Here is a 22658-nt window from a genome sequence, read left to right as displayed (position 1 = left end):
CCATCAATGGAATTCATGGGTGAATAACCTATGATTGAGATGATGTTAATCATCAGAGGCTAGAAATGACGTAGCGTCATTATTGATGAGTGATGATGTTTTCATCATAACAGGGTGCTGAGGTATACTAAAAAACATGAACGGTGATTGGTATTAGAATGGATAGTTCCCAGTGTTGCCCTTGGGAAGCTGTTTTGCTTCGGTGAGGCATGGGGAGGATAATCAGTCTATGAAATCATGTTAAGCAGTTATATTGCAATATAACCCTGTGTCATTTAGATTCTCTTGAAGAGGATTAGAGCTTTGTTGTGTCAGCACAGTGTTGAGATTAGTGTTTCCTCACTAGAGGTGTTGGGCACTGAGGACTTTTAGTGACCAGTGGATTGTTGTATGCTTCGTGATCAGTAAGATCATGATTGTGACGAAGGACGTATCAGTGCTGTGGCACGTTAGTGTCAAGCGAGGTTAATTGTCATCAAGTAATGCAGTGGTTTCCAGCTCGGAGAATGCTATTGTGATTTATCATTTATGCAGTTTGCATATAATTTGACAAGAGTCTGAGTATGTCGGAAGCTATTTCGACCAGGCACTCAAGCAAGGGTCTTTTACATGTTCTCGAGGTTTTACCTTAGATTTCGAGGACGAAATCTTTTAAGGGGGGAGAATGTAGTGACCCATATCCGTGATTAACGATTAATGAGTAATTAATCATGTAATCATGTTTGGGTTAAGTAAAACATGATTAAGGAAATTCTAGGAGGATTAACGGAGCCCAAAAATGGATTCAGGACACTCGAAATTGGTTTAGAGGGTTCCAAGACTCGAGTAGGATCGGAAGCAACGATCTAGGATCGGAGCGTCCGATCGACGATCGGAACGTCCGATCAAGAACGGAGCTTCCGATGGCTGTCGGTGACAGGTGTGTGGTTGCATGTGGACTGAATTGACATGTGGCAAACGGAGCGTCCGATCGGGGAACGGAGCTTCCGATCTACCGGAACGGAACGTCCGATCGAGGAACGGAGCTTCCGATCGACGTCTATAAATATAGGGTCCGAGCTCCTCATTTCTTGCCAATTCCGAATTCCTCTCCTTCGCCCTAGTAGCTCTATTTTGGGCCTTGGGTACTCTTATTTTAGAGTTGGAGTAGGAAATATATTTTAGTATAGTCAGACAGTGTCTGACATAGTAGCGGGGCAGTGCTCGTGTAGCGGAACAGTGCTCGAAGCTGTGGAGCTGCAGCAGGGGTGTGCCCCTAGTTGCGGGATAGTCGCCATCAGTGGGCTGACGACGGACGCAGGTATAGCTATGGTCTCCTTAAATTATTTAGGAGTATGCAATATCTTAGTTAAGGCTTTTAGAGCTTATTGAATAATGCATGGATATTTTCATTGTAGAGTTGATGATAGGCTTGGAACCTAGAGTGGGACTGCTAGGATTTGCCTGTAGTAAGGTACGTAAGTACTGACTGAGATGGCCAGCATGATATATATTATATGTGTTGCATGAGTATGTGCTATATGTTTTACCATGTTTTACGGCTTTAGCACATGCATATGTTTGTACGGAGACTGCATCGGGATGATGTGAGTCATGACAGTTTCCATCAGTCGAGGCGATTCTTCCTGAGGATTCGTGTCTTGGGAATATACGAGTACCATGCGGAGTCGCTCTCTAGCCCGGTACTGTGTATTCCAGGCGCCCAGAGAAAGTGATTTAACCCTGATTTTTGAAGTCATTTATGTGTTGCATATAAAATATATATCATTGCTTTCGTATTGAGCTTAGAACTCACGTCCAATGTTTCTGTATGTCTGGACACCCCATTCTACGGGGCAGTTGTAGGTGCATGGTTTGGCACCAGGAGCTTGGAGTAGCCAGTGACCAGTAAAGACAGTAGGATTTAGCTGAAGGTTTTGCCTTTAGGGTTGTTTATTTCGATTGAGTTGTATAATCGAATTTATTTATCCGGTTGTATTCTGCCGGTCTGTTTTAACTTAAGTCTTCCGCAGCGATTTATTTAATGCATGTTTAATTATGCTCCTAAACTCTGATTAGGTAGTGGATCCAGGCTGGGTCGCTACAGTATGACACATTAACTAAATTTCTTCTTGAACACGAATTTGCAATAGGCACATTTAATAAGACTTTATTCAAATTCACTAAAGGTGACCATACCTTATTAGTTCAAATATATGTTGATGAAATTATCTTTGGGTCAACTAACCCCAAACTGTGCACTAGATTTTCAAAGTTAATGCAGTAAAAATTCGAGATGAGCATGATGGGTGAACTGAATTTCTTTCTTGGGTTACAAGTTCGTCAAATGGAAAATGGGACATTTATAAGTCAAACCAAGTATACCAAAGAACTGATCAAAAAGTTTGGTATGGAAAACTGCACAGTTGCCACAACTCCCATGGGTGCATCAATTAAGCTTGACAAAGATGAAGGAGGAATATCAGTTGATGCAACAATGTATCGAAGTCTAATAGGGTCATTACTTTATTTAATAGCCAGTAGACCTGACATTGTGTTTGCAGTTTGCTTATGTGCCAGATTTCAGTCAAATCCCAAGCAGTCTCACTTCATAGCTGGTAAAAGGATACTAAGGTATCTTAAAGGAACTCAAGATGTTGTTCTATGGTATGCTAAGCATAACTCCTTCAATATAGTTGGCTACTCGGATGCTGATTATGCTGGATGTAAACTAGACAGAAAAAGTACAAGTGGATCATGTCAATTCCTTGGGGATAGACTGATATAATGGTGTAGTAAGAAGCAAACATCTATTGCAACCTCTACAACAGAAGCTGAATACTTAGCTGTAGGAAGTTGCTGTGCTCAACTGCTTTGGATTCAACAACAGTTGAGGGATTATGGAATTGAAGAACATGAGTCACCAATTTTCTGTGATAACACCAGCACAATTGCAATTACCCACAACCCCATTCTTCATTCAAGAACAAAACATATCGAAGTTAGACATCATTTCATTCGAGATCACACACTCAAGAAGAATATCCGACTGGAGCACATTTCAGCAGAGCAACAAACTGCAGACATCTTCACCAAACCACTCCCAGAGTCTAAGTTTTCTTACTTTCGAAATATTTTAGGACTTATTGAATTAAATTAGAATTAGTTTATCCATTGCAAAAAGTCCAAACAGTTTAGCATGACCTAAACTGAATTCTTCGCAAAAATATTAAACTGACTCTCCATTGATATTTTTGTTTAAAGATACGATAAGACTCCTCTCTTCTGCTTAAGAAGATATGAGCATACATTAAGGGGGAATGTTAAATAATTCTTTTGTAATTTATATTTTGGGTTTGTAACAAACATAAATATATAAACATCAAACACATTAAAGCAAAATAGCATATTTTATTAATAAACCCCATTTACAATTTCTATTTCGATTTCCACAGCCATTTTCCAAAGGCGAAGATGCTCCTCCAGTGGGTCATCTTCCATCTCTTCCAGGCCATGAAAAAGGGTCACTACCCTTAACTCCTTCTTCAAGAGCAGGAGTTGTATGCCCTCACAACCAAGGACATACGCAGGGTCGTTTATTCCAAGAACTTGTTTATATTTCTCCAAACGACGCACCTCCTCAGGATCAACTTCCTTTGGACCCCTAAACTGCATCTGGATCAGCTTGACTCGTAAACGAGCAATCTTCCCCTCGATGAAATCTTCATGAGCAGCTCTCCAACTCTCCATTTCTTTTACTTAACTTAGTGTTTACTTGCACTTCTTGAGTATTTTTATATATAGACTAACAGCCCAGATATCGAAGAGTTTCTAGCATTTATTACATTTAAAATATTAAGAATATCAAGAGTCTCTTATGTATAACTTTCACAAAATAAGGCACTGTTTATGACCAAAAAAAAAAAATTCTGAAATTTGATTGCATGTAATCATTATCTGATAACATGGATTTTCGTGCTTACTATCTTAGTTTACTTTTGTTTACTTAGCAGTTGCATCGACACAGTTTAGGTAAAACAGTTTATGCACAAAACTCATTTTAAATAAAAACTTCGTTCATTAATACTTGAAATTGATAGGATACAATCATACACTTTTTATTTCCTCATCTTAAGGAATATCTCATAGCATCAGTTAGTCACCCATGCTCGTAAATGAACAACTGAAGGGTCCATTAGCTCATCGGTTGCAATACGAACCAATGTGATGTATTCCTTACTAAGCATCATATAGAGAACATTTTTATCCTTAAAAATGTCTCTGGGCTCAAATGTATCCAGTGCTATCATGTAGTACATCGCCCTCTGAGCTATCTCCTTTGCATCCTCATACTTCCTCGGAGGAAACTGAGAATGATGATACATGTGAAGCTCCTCTATCTTCAACCAAACCTTCATCACCTTTTCAAATACTCTCTCCCCGATCTTTTTCTTCTCAATCTCTAAGTAACTCTCTCGACATGCCTCACAAGCCACATAAGAACTCTGACCAAAATCAAACAAGGGCACAATGTTACTCATATCCCTTAGCTCAACTTAATCGGATAAACTGTTATACTTCATTTTTTTTCAAACACGTAGTACTTATAGAAAGAAATTTGTGCACTATTTCCCACCTTGCTGTACGATGTAATTTGAATTTTAAATTACTTTATGAGCCACGTCATACTTGTGTCGTATTGACCAAGTCATCAAAAATTACTACAATTCAGTATATCATAAACCCTAAATCGATCTTTAACTTCTCTTACGATTGCCTCATCGATTCACAGGAACCATTTCGAATGGCCACTTCATCTGCAGTTTACATTCTCAATGCTCTCGCGGTTGATTTTGAGTCTCTATATGGAATGGATAAACCAGGGATATCCAAAGTTTGCACTGCTCTGGAACAATCTGGACTTCGGCCTTTTCTGGATATCAAAAGTTTGAACTTCTATCAAACGGACTTGCTGTCATTATATCACAATTGCACACTTCAGGATAATGGCGTACTGTTGCTATCTCTCGGCGGACACTCCATTCAAATCAGTGACGAATTTTTCGCCAACACCTTCAGTTTACCTACCTCAGGTAATACTGACTTCAATATTATATCGAATACTTATATAAATGAGATGCAAAGCACATTTTCTGGTTCAAGTCAACAAATTTCTCTGTCTGGATTCAAAAGAGACTTAAAACCTGAATGTCAAATGTTGGCTGATATTGTGGCCAAAGTATTTTGGCAAAAGGAGGGTCCTTCACCAAAATAACCGTTGGAAAGTTCAAAGTAATGACTGCCATCATGAAAGGTGTGAAAATCAACTGGAGTAATATCCTCTTTAACATATTTGTTCAAATGATGACACCTACCAAGAAATCTTCGGGATGTATACTACAAGCTAGTCAACTTCTTGAAACTCTTGGAATTACTCTTCAAGCACCTTCTCAATTGCATAAGCTTAGAGTTCTAAATGTTGAGTATCTAGAAAATTTTCAGTCCAGAGAATCAACTGACTTGACTACTGCGAAGACACAAAAGACACCTACAAAGAAGTCAACCAAAAAGAAAAAAAATCTTGTTATTCATGACAGTGATGAAACTGATAGTGAAGAAGTATTTAAACTGCCTCAAACCAAGCGTACAAGAACTCTTCAAACCAAAGCTATCACATCCCCATCTAAACTGATCATTTCTGTGGTTCCTAAACCAGCTAAAATGACCTTAACTGAAGATGCACATCTAGTTGATAAAACAACTGAGGAGTTAAAAACCAAAACTAATCCGAAAGGAAAGCAACCTATAATGGTTGAACCACTACAGAGTCTTCAACCATCTTTAGAAACTCCAACACATGAAGACTTAGGAAAGGAAGTTAAGACTCAGAAAGCCTCTCTGCAAGATATCTCACAAATTGTAGTCCTGCCTCCAGCAATCCCAATTGGTGGTTTATCTTCGAAACAAATTGTTGAATATACTCACTCAGGATTGGACTTAGTAGCAGGAAGCTCTCAAATAGCATCCTCCTCAGATCCTGACAGACCATCCAATGCCATTCAACTACATATTGATTTAACCATGGATGAGGTACTTGAATATGCTGAAAAGCGTACTGTTGAAATCTTTGATACTTGGCACCAATACAGGACATCTACACTGGCCAGACATCTCACCAAAAAGAATGAGCTGTCAAAATTTGTCAAACTTGAAGAAATTGTACTGCGAGTTGTCAAGACTGCTAACATTCAAGATGCATTGATAAGAAGAAAGTACTTCTATGATCTCTTAAGGATAAAGAAACTGGGGGAAATTGTTGATGATTTTCAAAGCAATTACGATCCACGTGCCAGAACTTCTTATGAAGACATAGCCATATTTACTCAATTGCAAACTGATCTCATCAATATTCAAACAGAAGTAAAATTCTGGGAGATTGATCAAACTTTGGAAATTTCAGATGCCTTTGTTTGGAAGAAACACAAATCACACTCGTCATCCAAATCCAAACACAAGAAAAGCAAGAAAAGTCATACTTCCACGGAATCCTTTCAACCAGTCAATTGATAAGGTATTTGAAGAACTTCAAAGAGAAACTTCAGTTGATCCCTAAACAACCGATACAGTCATTGAGCAGCAATTACACATTTCAGCAACTGAAAATACTTTACCCGAGCTTTAACTCATGAACATTGATGAAGTCATCTCTCATATTGAAGCTGAGAATCATTCAACTTCTGTATTCACAGCACAATCTATGGAGGAAGTTGTGCCTCCGTTGTCTCACCAAGAAGAACCGGAAAAACCTCACTCAGTCACCATGGACATTCAATCCTCTCCACACCTTGATCAAGCAGATGAAACCATCACTCTATCTCAGAAGGAAATCTCAGAACCATTCTTGTCTCAAGCAGTTGAGATACCCTTCTCAATTCCCACCGAACAAATTCTAACAGAATCCAAGGAAGTCTCTCAAACGTTGGAAATCTCATCCCAACTTGATGACACACCTACTCCAACCAAGACTGTTGCTGAAGAAGCACCTTCAAAAGTCCCCTCAACTGATGATTCTTTAGTCCCACCAATTTTTCTTGAAGATAAAGAGCTGCAAGAACAAATGAATGAATCATCCCCACATGAACAAATCATCAATGATTCATCTCCTCCTGCCAAAGCTATTTAGACTGAGACTCTACCTTACACTCTAGCACTTATTGTTCATACAGCTCCTGAATCATCAACTAATCAGGACAAAGGGAAAGAAAAAGTTGACATGATCACAGTTACACCTTCATCACCTCCTAAAGGACATAAGAAAGATTTTACCAAAGAATATCTCTCATTTACTGACAAAGGACTCCCATCTCCAACTTTCATGACTGAAGATGATTGGTATCATACACTTACTCAGATTGAAAATTCAGTCTATGCCATGTCCAAGACTGTCACTAGTCTCCAAGAAAATCAACAAACAACAACATCTCTTTTCTGAGACAATCAATGAATGTTTATCTCAGTAAACTTCAAGAAAAGTTTGCACTACTGGATAAAATCCTCGTGGATTCAAATCAACTGACTAGCTCTCTATCTCAACTGCAAAACTCTCATCAGTATTTGGAGACAAAAGTTGACAGCTTGAATGGATTTGTTCAGACCTTTCACAATTCAGTTCAATCCAATTTTCAAGGAATTTCTCGGCAAGTCAACACTCTGACAACTTTATCTCAGAATATTCTGCCAAATCAACATGAAGCTCAAGCTCTACAGTGCAGTACCTCAGCAACTCATCAACAAACTCGTAGTTCGTCATTTCACAGATCCTCTTCTGATCGAAGATAGGTTATCTGTTGTCACAGAAAGATTATTATATTATCTACTATTGTATCCCTCCTCCCTGCTTTATGATGTTCAAGTTTATCAAAAAGGGGAAAAATTCGTGATTGAAACTGAATTTGCATAACAATGAATATCAGTTTATCATGATGACAATATATATCAGTTTATCATATAATAAATTGCAATGTTTTGATAAACACCAAAAAGGGGGAAATTGTTGGGAAATTTAGTTTTGGTATTTACAAAAGAAAGCCAAACTACTTGAGCAACTATAAAAAAGGACTAAACTGATATTCAGGAAATGATGATGTTTCTATGACCAACAGATACAGTTTACATTGCCAAACGCAGTTTATCTCGCTAAACTGATTCCATCAGTTTACCCTTGCCAAACTGATTGCTTCAAGGATACAAAGCAGTTTATCTCGCTAAACTGATTCCATCAGTTCCACAACAGTTTACTACCGTACTATTTCCGGATAAGATCATCCGTACTCTGACATCTCTACAGAAGGTAGTGCCGCGATCCTAAGGGAATGTCGGCTCCAGAATTCGTTGATGATAGTGACAATTCCAACGGGAATAATTCAAAATCTTATCAAAAGGACAATTCGAATTTATGACCGTTGGTAATCCAAATAGTATAAATAGAGATCTTGATCTATCACACAAACTACGGGCATTCCAAAAAATCTGTCATTTTTGCAAGAACACTAAAAGCTTATTACGCTCAAGAATTGATCAAGGAGCTCGAAAGCACAAACACTAAAAGCAGTATACAGATCATTGAAGGATCAATCGTTGTGCTAAAAGATTTCGAGTTGTATACTTTTCTTTGTACTATCAGTGTATGACTGAAGCTAAAGTGTTATACTATGAGTTCTTGTTTAGGCAGTGTCTAAGTCCTAAACTAAATTGGGTTTGTGCAAATCACTTGTATAAATCAAAGTCTACTAATGATATCCTTCCGAGGTAGAAGAAGGAGTGACGTAGGAGTGTTTGAAATCTCCGAACATCCATAAACAATTACGTGTGTCAATTCAGTTTACTCACCATATTACCACACACCTTAAATTGATATTTACTCAATGCTTTCAAATCTGCAGTTTGACATATTTTCGCACATATTTAGTTTGCCAAACTGCATTCGACACTAAGATAATCCTCGAACTCGTTCGTTAAAAAGATCAAGTTCAATATATTCTCGTAAAACTCTTTGAAAGTATATTTACCCCCCTCATCTAGACTTTCAACCGATCCTGTCAGTATGTCATATATTTTAAATGGTTTTCGATAAAATTTATTTAAATTAAAAATCAGGACAAAGAAAATTCAATTAAAGGGAGCAAAAATATTTTTTATTGATTTAATTAGCTGGAGGTTGTGTGAGTAAATCATTTTTTTTAAAAAAATATATCATTGCAAATTTAGACGATAACATGCTATAAATGAGACATAATTGATGGATATGGGTGAAAAAACTGACGCCTTAACTTTAATCAATTAACAATGTCAAAATCAAAAGAGATCTTTACATTTTTCTCTCAAAAGGGTTGATCCCGAAAGGGACCCCATTTCACATTAGTCAAAGGCTCATTGGCTCATACGAAGGTTAAATCGGATCTTTACATTTTTCTCTACTTCTTCATATCCCTAACCATGTTTGCAGCGAGAAACTGAAATATAATCTATAATATTATTTAATCTAAATGTCTTGCAGCCCATGTGAAAATTCCTAATATTAATTTAGCTACGGTTTTAGTCTTGAGTTTTATTGCATGATGATCGATCAACTTCTTTCTGGCCTCTGTGTGCATTAAAATTTAATTTATGACTCGTTCAATTTAATTTTGATTTAATGTTAGATTTTAATATTTTTAATTAATTTCATGTCATTGTTGAAAATTTATAGATTGAAAGTACGAATTTCAAAACTTAATTTGAAATTTGAAATTTTTATTTAATTTATAGTTGAATAGCTAAATTAATTGCTTCTAAATTAGATTATCACTTAAATTGTGAGTTTTGGTGGTTCAATGTGACCTTTTTTTTCTTCATAATTTCATAATTATATTCACAAAATATGAAGATAATTTCACATAACTCGATTATATCAGATTTTTTAAATGAGAGTTTATATTTACACTTCATTTTGTGTTATCTACACTTCACTTCATATATAAAATGCAGTGCAAATTTATTCAAAATGAAATGTAAATAACAAAAAATGAAGCGTAAACTCTTTTTTTAAATTAATATAAGATACTCTTATTTTAATCTTGGTCCCGAACCTATTTTTTATTTAGACCGCCCCTCTTGATAAATCATGAATCAAACATTTTTTAGGTGCGAGATTGATGTATTATTATTATATAATAATATAGATAGTGTAAACTAGAAAATTAAGCAGATTGCGATGGAATAACTATTTTTGTGGTGTACGTAACCGAAACTGTCGATTGGTCGCTGTGCCTGTGCCCCGTGTTTTAGGCAATCATACATTAATGAAGAATGTTTTAATTTTTCTTGTGAATATCATTGCAAAATTAATGGAATTTTAAAAAAAAAAAAAAAAACTAATCTATGTACGGTTATTTTTCACTTGTTTAGCTGATAATGATTTTCACGCAAAATTTTATATTTTTTGTTCAATCTTTATATATCGATTGAATCCCCCTCGCTAGTTTAGGACGCTCCTTTTCGTTAAGCTATGCAATCTACGATTTTATTTTATTTATGCATCGAACATAAAATTAATTTCTAATATTTATAGTACTCTAAAAAAATGTTCTTAAAATCTTTCGTACTTCCATTCAAATACAATTTTTTTTAAATTTATTGATGTATTTCCACAATAAATGTACATATAAATAATTTCAATATTTATTAATTAAATACTTATGTTTATATCAAATTAAATAGCGCTAAAAAATAATTATGAAATTAGAATTATATGTATTGCAAATAATGCTAAATAATTGAAAGGGGAGTGTTATTTACACTCCAAAAAGTGTTAATAACACTCCACCTTATCTATTTAATTAATTATTAGTCCATATTACCCTTATCTTTACTTTCCTTATATTACAACATTTGGATTTACCTTAAAAAGTTCAATTCCAATTCTTTTGTACGACAATAACTAAAACTATAATATTTTAAAAATTGGTTAATTTTTTGTCATACACGGAAAAAAAAATTTTAAAAAATATAACATTAATATTAAATATTTTATCCTGGAAAAATACATAAAATTATTGAGATATAAAAAAAACTTCGAATTATCAAATTATTATTATTTTTTAAAACTTAATTATCAAATTCAGATTAAATTTTATAGTAAGATATAAAATATACTAAATAATAAAATTAAAAATTAGATTATTTTTTTATGTTTTTGTTATTTTTCTACATTATACATGTAGAGGTAGACATGGTCGGGTCGAGAATTCGGAATCGGCTTATTCCGGTTTGGATACTACCTGATTTTTTAAAAAAAATTGTAAATTGTATTTATAGTTTTTGGGTAATTAAAAATATACTTAAACAAAAAATACAAAAACTTTAATATATTGCATCCTTGCTAAAATATATAACTAAAGTAACAATTTATTTTAATTAAATTTATAATATTATTTATCATTTTAATAAAAATTTAAAATTAAATAAATCGGTACCCAAATGACCCAATCAGGTAGAAATTTACTACCCAATATCTGCCCCGAAATATTTGTATCGAGTTCGGGTTTTACTCGAACACGACAAACTACACGAATTTTTCGAAAGGAAGGTACATCGAAGGTGTAAAATATTCCAGTAACAATAATATAATTTTTATAAAATAAAATATTATTTGATCTCCATTCATTTTATGTTCACATAAATAAACTATTAAAATTATTCCATATATTTTATTTTTTCATTTTGAGAAATTTTAAAATAAATATATATTAATCAATAAATTTGATAAATAATATTAATCTTAAAATTAAGATTTTGAACAATAGTAATATTTCTTATATAAGATTGTGACAATCAAAAAATTTTACGCCTAAATATTCTACATATTTTGTGATAAAATTGACTAATAAATTTTTATGTTCCTACTAAAACTTGGGTTATAGTATTCAAGATTAAACTAAGATTTTTTTTGTTATTTTAAAATTTTATGTATCCTAAAAAATTACGACAAAATTTTAAAATATTAGAATTTGTTATTGAAATAAAATTACACAAAATATAGTTTTAAGTCATTTAAGGTAAATAAAATGTTATATTATATAAGGAAAACAATTAAAAAGGGCATTATTGTCCAGTAGATAATTAAATAAGTAATATAACGTATTATTAACACTTTTTGGAGTGTAAATAACACTCCCTTAATTGAAAACAAGTTTGATTTAGTGCAAGAACTTGTTTAGTTAAGTCTGGAGGGTGACGTCGGTGCCAATTATTACTTCCCAAATCCTTTCTACTTCCGATCTAAAAAAGAAAAACGAAAAAAAAAAAGAGTCGTTATTGTTTGAAAAAAAAAATTGTATTGATAATTTTAAAAAATTGTTAATATTTATTGGATAATCGGCGTCATCATTCAGTTTTTATGGTCGTTACAAGTTACAAGCCTGGATGCATGACCACGATATTTGTTACTATATGGAAATTAAGGATTATGGTTTCCATCCATCAATGCCAGCAAATGAAAACAGACACACCAGTTGTCTTTTTTTGATAATTTCATATAAATTCGTGGACAAAAAGTGTCAATGATATATATATATATATCTATCAAAAAATTTACATTATTCATTTTACCTTTCTTGAAATGAGAATCCAGCTACGTGACTCGTTTGATGCATGTTTCTAGTCTACGGTTTAGTACATGCCACCCGCAGGGTACTACCCTATGGATGACGTGGCAGATTATGATTGGGTAAAATCAGTGGACCCCACATGGAACCCACTGATTTTACCCAATCATGATCCTCCACGTCACCCGCAGGGTAGTATCCTGCGGGTGGCATCGACCTTACCCTAGTCTACATAATGAAAATTTTGTTGATTGATCTGCTCGATCAATTATTAAGGGCTTGTTAGAAAACATTGAACCATTAAGTTTTTGGTCAAACTTTTAACCTCCTTAATCCTTTTTAGATAGTCATTGAACTTTTTGGTGATGAGTGAGATCGAACCATCCTCAATATCAGATTGAAGAACTTCTTGATAAAACTAAACATACTTCTCATACGAGTCATTAGAAGCTTGCAAGGCTATCCATTTTCCCTTGTCTTTTTTTGTGCAATAATATTCAATCTCAAACACTTTAAGAATGCTTATCAGTTCTGTCAGCTTCATTTTTGAGGTCTCTTTTACTTCTCCAACCGTCCAAATCTTATCATTGAATCTCTCAGGCAAAAACCGAAGGACTTTATTCACAAGTCTCTCATTGGCAATCGGTTCTCCAAGAGTGAATTCTTTAGTAACTAGCTGTAGTATCCCGGTTCCATTTTACAAGATTAAGTGATTTTAAACATGTTAGAAAATGATATATAATTTTAAAAGTGTCAAAATATGTTTAAGGATTCATTATTTGGTGAAAATAAGTGAAAAATCAGATACGAAACGTCCAAAAATAGTAGGGTAGGTCCCGTGGGGGTCCAAAATAAGTTCGGAAGGACCAAAACAGTTCGGAGCGTGCGGACCAGTTTGGGCCGTCCAAACTCAGCAGAGCCCAGGTGTCAAAATGGCTCGGATAAGTGGCAATTCGGACCATCCGAACCCAGTTTAGACCATCCGAACTCCGCCTATAAATAGGCCATCCGAGGGCCTCATTTCTCACACAATTTCACTATCTCTCTCTCTCGGTTCCAGCTTGGTTTTAGGGATTTATGGGTGATTAATTCCAGCCTTCCTAGGCTTGGTCCGGAGGTTGTCCAAGCGCTCCGGGGTTGCGGCGGAGCGGTGCCCAAGTTCTGGGGCAGTCGTCATCAGCGGGCTGACGACGGACGCAGATATAGCTCTGGCTCCTTATAGTAAATAGAGAGTATGTTATAAAGTAGTTAAGGCTTTTAAAATAAGGTTATAATGCATGAGTATTTTGCATTGTAGTGCGGACTATAGGCTTGGACTTTAAAGCTGGTCTATCTTGCCTAGTGTTTGAGGTACGGAAGTATTATTCGAGATATCCAGATTGAGTATGCATGTATTCTGTGTTTGCATGGATTATGAGATTGCATGTTTTATATGCCTTTATATACAGCATGTCATGACTGTATGTTGTATACATGAGCATATTGAGCCTTTATTCTAATTGAGATATCCGGTATTATGATATCCTGTCAGTAGATGGTTGGACACAGAGACACGTGTTAGGTCACCAAAATCAGTTGGACACAGATATCGTGTTAGGTCACTGATATTTGGTTGAACACGTGTACTTGTGTTAGGTCACCATCAGGGCTTTTGAGTATGTTGGTCACCTTCTGTAGCGACGGCTCAGTGTGGCACATACCAGGACCCAAGTTTGTTCTTGATCAGATATTCTTGACCTCATGTCTTGGTACCTAGTTTACTTGCATACATGCACATATAATACCGTATACTCATACTATCGTACTCAGCTTTTCATGCTCACGTCCCGTATTTTGTTGTATCTGGACACCCTATTCCATGGGGTAGGTCTGCGGTTGGAGGATGCGGGTGGTTCCAGGAGGGCTTAGGCATTGGATGACCAGCAGGACTTTGTCTAGGCTTTTGTTTCGGTTGTATTTGGGTTAATACTCTGGATTTATTCGATATGGTTGTAAACAATATTTTTTTGTTGTTTAAGTTTTTCGCTGTTTATTTTCTGATTTATTTAATTAAGTTAAATGCATGCTTAAACTTCTGATTAGTAGGTGATCACGGTGTGGGTCACTACACTAGCTCTCGAAGTCTTTGATCATATTCGAAGATTGTTTCATCTTCGCACATACGGAGATTCTCATACTTTGAATTCAGCAGCCTCAATCTTGTTCTCTTGACACTTTCAAACCCTTCACAATCCTCTTGTAAAGTATCACATGCATGCATCCTTGACATTAACACAATTAGCAATAAGACCGAACATTCTCATGTCCACAATGGAAAATTTGGCGTTGATTGCTTTAGCATTAAAGCTTGAAATTTGTGCTTCTCGGTAGTCCATATGGTTTCTGGATTAATGATGTAGTCACCATCTTTGTCCACGATCTTTGGTGTAGTCCAACCGGTAAGTAGTGGCGGAGCCACCTTAGGCCCAGTGTGGGATTTTGCCCACACTGAGCCCAAAAAATAATGTACATATATATGTATATACATATGTATGAATATAATTTTTTTTACCTAAACTTTAAAATTTTTACCTTTTATAATTACATGCTTAGATGTCGAATCCAAAAAAACAATAATTTTTTTTTTTTAATAATTTTTATACCCAAATTTTAGGCTCAAATTTTTAGAATTCTTTACAATGTTTTCTTCTCACAAGTCACAAACTTCGTACACTTTGATTAATATAATTCTTTAAATTTGTATTTTTTATTGTTTCACCTTCCATATTGATGCCTACACTGAATAAAAATCCTAGCTCCGTCCCTACAGGTAAGTATACTCTGTCATGCACGTTCATCCATATATTTGATCGTAAATCACATCCTTGTCTTTCATGAAGCATAATTCGTGCCATCAAGAACCAGATGTTTCAAAAAAGAGTTTGCAGTAGTAGATGAGTCCATATTATTTCCTAAAAAAATAAACAAACCAGGATCAGTTCTTAGTGTATCAAGAACCTGGCTTTGATACCACTTGTTAGGGATAATTTATTGCACATATAACAGATTTAGATGTTGTCACTAGGTGTTGACAACATTTTCAATAATATCTCGAGTAACATGCAACGAAAATAATAAAAACGTGAACAAAATAAACTAGCAACCAAATAAATATACTCAGATATTTAAGCAAGAGTGTACAATACTCTTGCTACGCCTCAGGACAAAACTTTCACTAGAAAATAATTCAAAGAGTTTACGAACCCTAAAACTAGTGTAAAAACAATTTTTTCAAAAAATGTGAGAAAATAAATGATGAAAACAACTCCTAAAAATTCTATGCAAGATAAAATAATAAAATCAGAATAAAGAGTTGTCCTAGATGCCAAAAAACAAGAGCAACAATCTTCAATTGCTCTTCAACATGCTCTCAAACCTTCAAGGTAAATAGATAAACACGACCCAAAATAAACTTCAGAAGATCTTCAGAATTCTCTCAATATGTACGTTAGAAGCTCTCTCAATCTCTCTTGATCGGTCTATTGGTGGTTAATTCTTCAATGTATAAAGTCTCCTAAAGAAGCCAAAGAATCCTCCTTAAATTGTGCGCAGGATTCTTATTGATTTGATCAAATCAAATCTAAAAAGATAAGAAACAAATCAATTAGATATAAGATAAGTAAATATTATAATAAAAAAACAATATCTCAATCTACTAAGTAAGAAAATAAATAATTTAATACTTTATCTCCAAGAATCTTTTAAATGTAAAAGACTTAAATAAATTTTTTTAAACTTAAGGAATTTTGTAGGAATAAATATTCCTTTCAATAACAATAATATATGAAAAAGGAATTGTCAAAAAAAAAATAATATATGAAAAAGGAGATTGTGATGGAATAACTATTTATTTTCTTTTATCTAAAAAAAAAACTATTTATTTTCTTGTGTTAACCGAAATCGGAATGGTCGCTGTGTATGTGCTCCATGGTTTAGGTAATATATGAAAAGGATATTAGACTTCATTTTTCAACGAAATATTATTCATGAAAATTACAAAAGGTTCCTAATTAATTTTTAGCTTCTTTTGCTGAAATTGATTTTCGAGTAAATTTGTGTGCGTCTGATTTGTCTTTTCATGATAGTCCATTTCGTTCTAGTTTATTTAGCGTAAGAGGTGCTTCATATCCATGATTTCATTTTAGTCCTGCAATATTAATTCTAACCTCTCTAGACTCTACTTCAAATTTACTTCTCCAATAAAATATTTTTAAAATCTTTCCCACTGTTTTATAACAAAAAATTTATTGTTTCGTAGCTTCCAAATATTTAATAATTCACATGCAATTAAGATCGTCTAACAGGTCAACTATATGAGGCAAATCTTTGACTCATGAAAGATATTATTTCTTCTGTTCAAAGTATTATTTTAATTGCAAAAGTATCAATTTTTTGGTATTTATGTTATGTAAAGTATATTATGTAAAATATGCTGATTGTGGATTCAAAAAAGATTATTTTTCATTTAGGAAAACTGCAAATTTGGTCATGTATATTTGTCACTTTGCAATTTTGGTCCTCTATGTTTTTATATTTCAGTTTTAGTCTTGCATGTTTCGATTTTTGGCAATTTCGGTCTTTTTTACTCGAAAATACTTACGTGACACTGTACACGTCAGCATTGAATTGGTGCCACGTCAGCGCCACGTCGAAAAAAGGACTAAAATTGCCAAAAAAATAAAGATAGCGGACTAAAACTGAAATTTGAAAATATAAAGGACTGAAATCGCAAAGTGACAAATATACCGGACCAAAAAAGCAATTTTCCCTTTTTCATTTTAAAAGTATCCTTTTTTATTGGGAGAATGATTTTTTCGCCTATCTTGGTCAAATAATGATGTGGCAGCTTCATAAGTCTGTATTTTCTAAATCCACGTAATTATTTTCGATGATACTTTAGCAGTTGGATCAAAATAATCGAAATTAAAAGCTACTATATAAAACCAAACATTGAAAACTTAGTGGACCAAAAACCAAAATTGAATAAGCCAGTAAACAACAAAATTACTTTCCCTTGATTTGAAAAGGGTTGACCCCGAAGGGGACTCCCACATGAATCGAGAAATGTGAACGAGCGGCAGGGACTTGAGGGAGGGAGCAACATAGCCAACCCCCAGCGCATATATATTTCAGCAAAGAATATGCTCCACACGAGGATCAAACCCATAACGCTGAGGAATTTTTTTTTCACATCACCTCATGCCTTACCAACTCGTCTATGCCTCCGTGGACATTACTTTCCCTTCCCTTGATGATAATAGAGATAGCAGAGACTTCCATATTTGGCTGAGAATTATTAATGGACAAATTAGGAATCAATTAAAATTTAAATCACGTGAAAAACACAGCTACAATTTGTAAAATTGAATTTAAATTGAAGCACTGCAATTTCACCTCGCCAAGTTAGTATAAATACTGGACTATTTGCTCTCACTTGAACAGAAAAATACTAAGCTAGAAGAAATCATTGCAATGTTTTGAATTTTTGAGTAAAATAAGGAGAGTGCAAAAAATATATATAAATAATTAAAAATGAAGATTTTTATCTTGCCTTTCGTAAGTGTTGTTCTTCTTTGTAGTGTACTAGCGTCGACCGATGCCGCAAACTACACTTTTGTGGTATGCACAAAATTATATATGTTAGAATATGAAATTATTATATATTCATCTATTTTTTCTTTGTTGAATTTAATTAAACAAGTGGTTTGCAACAAATTCGATGATAGAATTAATTTCGATTCTTTCTTATGAAATTTATAATGTTTTTCATGTTAAATTTATATGTATGCAGCTTCAAGATACAGTGGTCACTAAGCTTGGCGCAAACACGACAATTTTGACTATAAATGGAACGTCACCAGGGCCAACTATTAGCGCAACAAAGGGGGAAACATTCTATGTTGAGCTTATTAATAATGCTTCGCATCATATAACCATCCACTGGTATATATTAATCAAATTGAAATATTTTTTAATCACATTATTAATTTCAATTAATATATATCGACTATATATCTCGCAATTTGAATCCAACCGATGGATGAGTTTAATTGTTTGTTTAGGCATGGAGTGAAAATGCCAAAATCTCCTTGGTGGGATGGCCCCGAATTCGTGACCCAGTGTCCCATCAACCTTGGCAAAAGATTCATGTACAAGGTTGTCCTCTCCGACGAGGAAGGTACTCTATGGTGGCATGCACACAATGACTGGTCGCGCGCGACGGTCTACGGCCCACTCATCATCTACCCAAAAGAAGGAGACAATTATAGCTTCCCTAATCCCGCGAACCAATTTCCCGTTTTAATCGGTACATATTTTATGTTTCCATGTTTACGTTGGGTTTGGAAGAGCTTGTTTCTAGGAAGCGTATAGTACTTGTCAGTTTTTTATAAAATTTTAAAAATTTAATTTTGTTAAGTAATAGCTGAGAAGTAGTGTACCTTAAAAACTTTTTCAAAACGTACGTACACTACTGTTTCAATTTCAGTACTAGATCAAATTAATTGGAATATTTTGCGTTGGTTTAATTTCAGGGGAGTGGTGGAAAGCTAATATACAGGAGGTTATGGAGGAATTTCTTGCAAATGGAGGAGACCCTAATAATTCTGATGCTTTCCTTCTTAATGGTCAACCCGGTGATCTATATACATACAATGGCTCAAAACAAGGTGATGGATGTATAAGAATAAGATATTAATCATGAAATAAAATTAACCAAATCAATTGATTATACAATATATATATATATGAATGTAATGAAATTTGCATATGTTGCAGCTACGTTCAAGGTGACGGTGGAATCCAACAAAACCTACTTATTCCGTTTGGTAAATGCTGTAATGAACAACATCATGTTTTTCAAAATCGCAAACCATAACATAACCGTGGTCGGATCAGACGCAAACTACACAAAGCCATTAAACAGCGATTAATCTCCCCAGGCCAAACCATAGATTTCTTGCTACATGCCAACCAAAAACCTAGCCAATATTACATGGCTGCCCGAGTGTACGCCAGTGCTGGGACTTATGACAACACCACCACCACCGGAATCATAGAATACGTAAACTACACCGCTCCCACAAATCTCATCGTTCCCGAGTTCTTCGACTTCAACGACACGGGTGCATCGGTGAGATTCACAAACCAGCTCAAAAGCTTGGACGACAAAAAATACCCCGTCGACGTTCCTCAAACCCTCGACAAAAAATTATTCTTCACGCTTTCGGTGAACACACGCAACTGCAGCGGCGAACCATGCGACGGACCCGGTGGATCCCGATTGCTGGCCAGTGTCAACAATATAACGTTGTTGCTGCCCAACACATCCATTCTACAAGCTTATTATGGGGACAACACAACGGGAGTCTACACAAGAGGATTCCCTGATTCGCCACCGTATACATTCAATTATACCGGACGGATTACGCCTAACCTAACCGATCCTCAGGACGGAAATCGCGTGCTTTATCTTGACTATAACACTACTGTGGAACTAGTGTTCCAAGGGACTAATATCGTGGGAGGGGTCGATCATCCCATGCACTTACACGGCCATAGTTTCTATGTTGTCGGGTCCGGGTTGGGAAACTTCGACCCGACCAAAGATCCTAACAACTACAACCTCATTGACCCTCCTCACATGGAGACAATTGCGGTTCCAATAAATGGTTGGACCGCCATACGATTCACCGCAAATAATCCAGGTACGTACGACCTACATAATTTAAATTTATAACATTAATAATTAAATTTGTTTAATAATTTATTTCATTTTGTAATTTGAGAAAATTTATATTGCATGCAGGAGTTTGGTTCATGCACTGCCACTTCGAGAGGCATGTAAGCTGGGGAATGGGAATGACATTCATCATTCAGAATGGCAATGACACAAATGCTCAAATGGTTCCACCACCTCTTGATATGCCTCCGTGCACATAAGGAGACATGGGATATCAATTTCTCAACTTATATATAATAAGATTTTAGTGTGTGTTTGTGTGATCAGTATTTTGTGTGTCATCACGTATAATTCCTTGTTTTCACTACTCTCCTGGCTTGCTTTTTCGTTTTATGTATGCATGTTCTGTCTGGATTGGGACTTCGTCCAAAATATTGTATAATAAAATATTGTAATAATAATCAATAAAATATCTGTTTCGTGTCTTTCATCCCATGAATTAACAATAAATTTGAGTTCCCAAATATTAAATGAGTCAAAGAGAGGCAGATGTACGTGTGTTTGGCACTACTAATGCTTCTTCATAATAAACACAAATATAGCAGACAGTTGATGTTAATTAATCTTTTTAATTAGTTTATGCAAAGGTTAGTGACAAGTACGGGAATTTCGACTAATATATTTGGGCTTCATAGCATGGGCCTTGTTTGTGGCCCATTAAGTTTATCGTGGCTCGCCTCAGACTGTACGTAGTACATGGACATGGACAACTGTGTACTGGACCGATGGGCTTAACAGCCTTGATCATATAGACAAAGGGCGACGTTTAGAAAACTTGACATGTCAGCGGTTTCTATTATCGCCGATAACTTTTAATTTTCTGTTATTTTGGTTCAATTGCTGATATTGTAGCTTGACATCTTAGCATTTTTTGGTGCCACGACATCATTTTTCAATGTCAAATCATTATTTTTCGGTATCACGTCAGCAGTTGAACCAAAATAATCGAAAGTTAAAAGTCAGCGTACCAAAATCAAACCTTGAAAATTCAATGGGCTAAAACCAAAAAAATGTACAAGTTAATATACAATCAGTACAAACAAAATGGTTCAATATATTGGGAACCAAAATATTGTCGTCTAATATAGGGGTGGGTTTTCGGTATACCGTATCAAAAATATTGGTATGAAAAAAATTCGTACCGATACCGATATCGAAATTCTGAAATTTTGGCATGGAAAAAATTCATACTAATATTGTATAGATATTGAAAAAAAAATTGATATACCAAAAAAATGTATATATATCAAAAACTTTTCGGTACGGTATCCCGAAAAGTCGGTATTTTGGTTCGGTATCCCAGCCCTAGTCTAATACGTACATCAAAATAATACACCTTTAAAATCTTCAATCTTTCTCTTTTATCTATCCATATTAAAATTCAATCATATTTTCTCTATATTTTTAATTGTTAAATTAATAAAAAATCATTAATTTTAAAATAACAAAAATTATCGTATTTAGATAATTATTCCAACTTTAAAAGCATGCAACTAGAACCCTAGATCTCGCCCATGATGCCACCTGGAAAAAAAAAATCTATGTTGCATCATGCATGGAAGGGGCCGGGTGGTATACCGTACCACATCGTACCGAAAAGTACACCGTATATCGTACCGAAAATTATGGTATAAGAAAATGTTATATCGATATCGCACCAAAACTCTCGGTATACCGAAAATCGATATACCGAAATTTTCGGTACATACAATGCTGGCCCTAGGGAGAGGCCATCTAGGCAGAGCTGCCTAGGGCCTCCCCTAGGGTGGGGCCCCAAATTTTTTTAAAAAAAGTATATTACATATATATATATATTTTTTATTTTTTGCATTCAAATTTTTAGATGGGTCATAGAACTCTAAATATTTGTAGAAAATTTGAAAACTTGTTATTTTTTGTGTTTTTGGTCTTTTCTTTTCTTTGCATACAAAAGAAAAACAACCTCTATTCCTAGGATACAAAGATATTTTTTCGTTAAACTTCTCCATTCAAGTGAGTAAGACAATGTGTAAAGTCATTATCGTGTCGTTTTTTTTATTGAATGTGATTTTTCTCGTATGTTTAATGTTGTGGTTGATGTTTTTATTTGGTTTTTAATTATTTGATTTTGGAATTTCGTCTTCGTGATTTTAATTCCTTGCGTATTTTAGTATTTAAATTATAATTTGTATTTGTTTTGTTATTTTTTTTTAACAAAAATCAATTATTTATGTTTTTTTAGTTTGATGATTCTTACTATGTCTGTATCTTTTTTA

At 34.6% G+C, this 22658-nt stretch overlaps 1 pseudogene; it reads left to right on the top strand.

The window, feature by feature from the left end:
- Nucleotides 1-18194: 18194 nt before the first annotated feature.
- On the top strand, nt 18195-20603 carry LOC140878300 (laccase-14-like; annotated as a pseudogene).
- The last annotated feature ends 2055 nt before the right edge of the window (nt 20604-22658 follow it).

The sequence above is a fragment of the Henckelia pumila genome, chromosome 2 (genome assembly GCF_033568475.1).
Source record: "Henckelia pumila isolate YLH828 chromosome 2, ASM3356847v2, whole genome shotgun sequence".
In the NCBI taxonomy this organism is placed as follows: domain Eukaryota; kingdom Viridiplantae; phylum Streptophyta; class Magnoliopsida; order Lamiales; family Gesneriaceae; genus Henckelia; species Henckelia pumila.
This window is presented reverse-complemented; position numbering and strand designations above follow the sequence as displayed.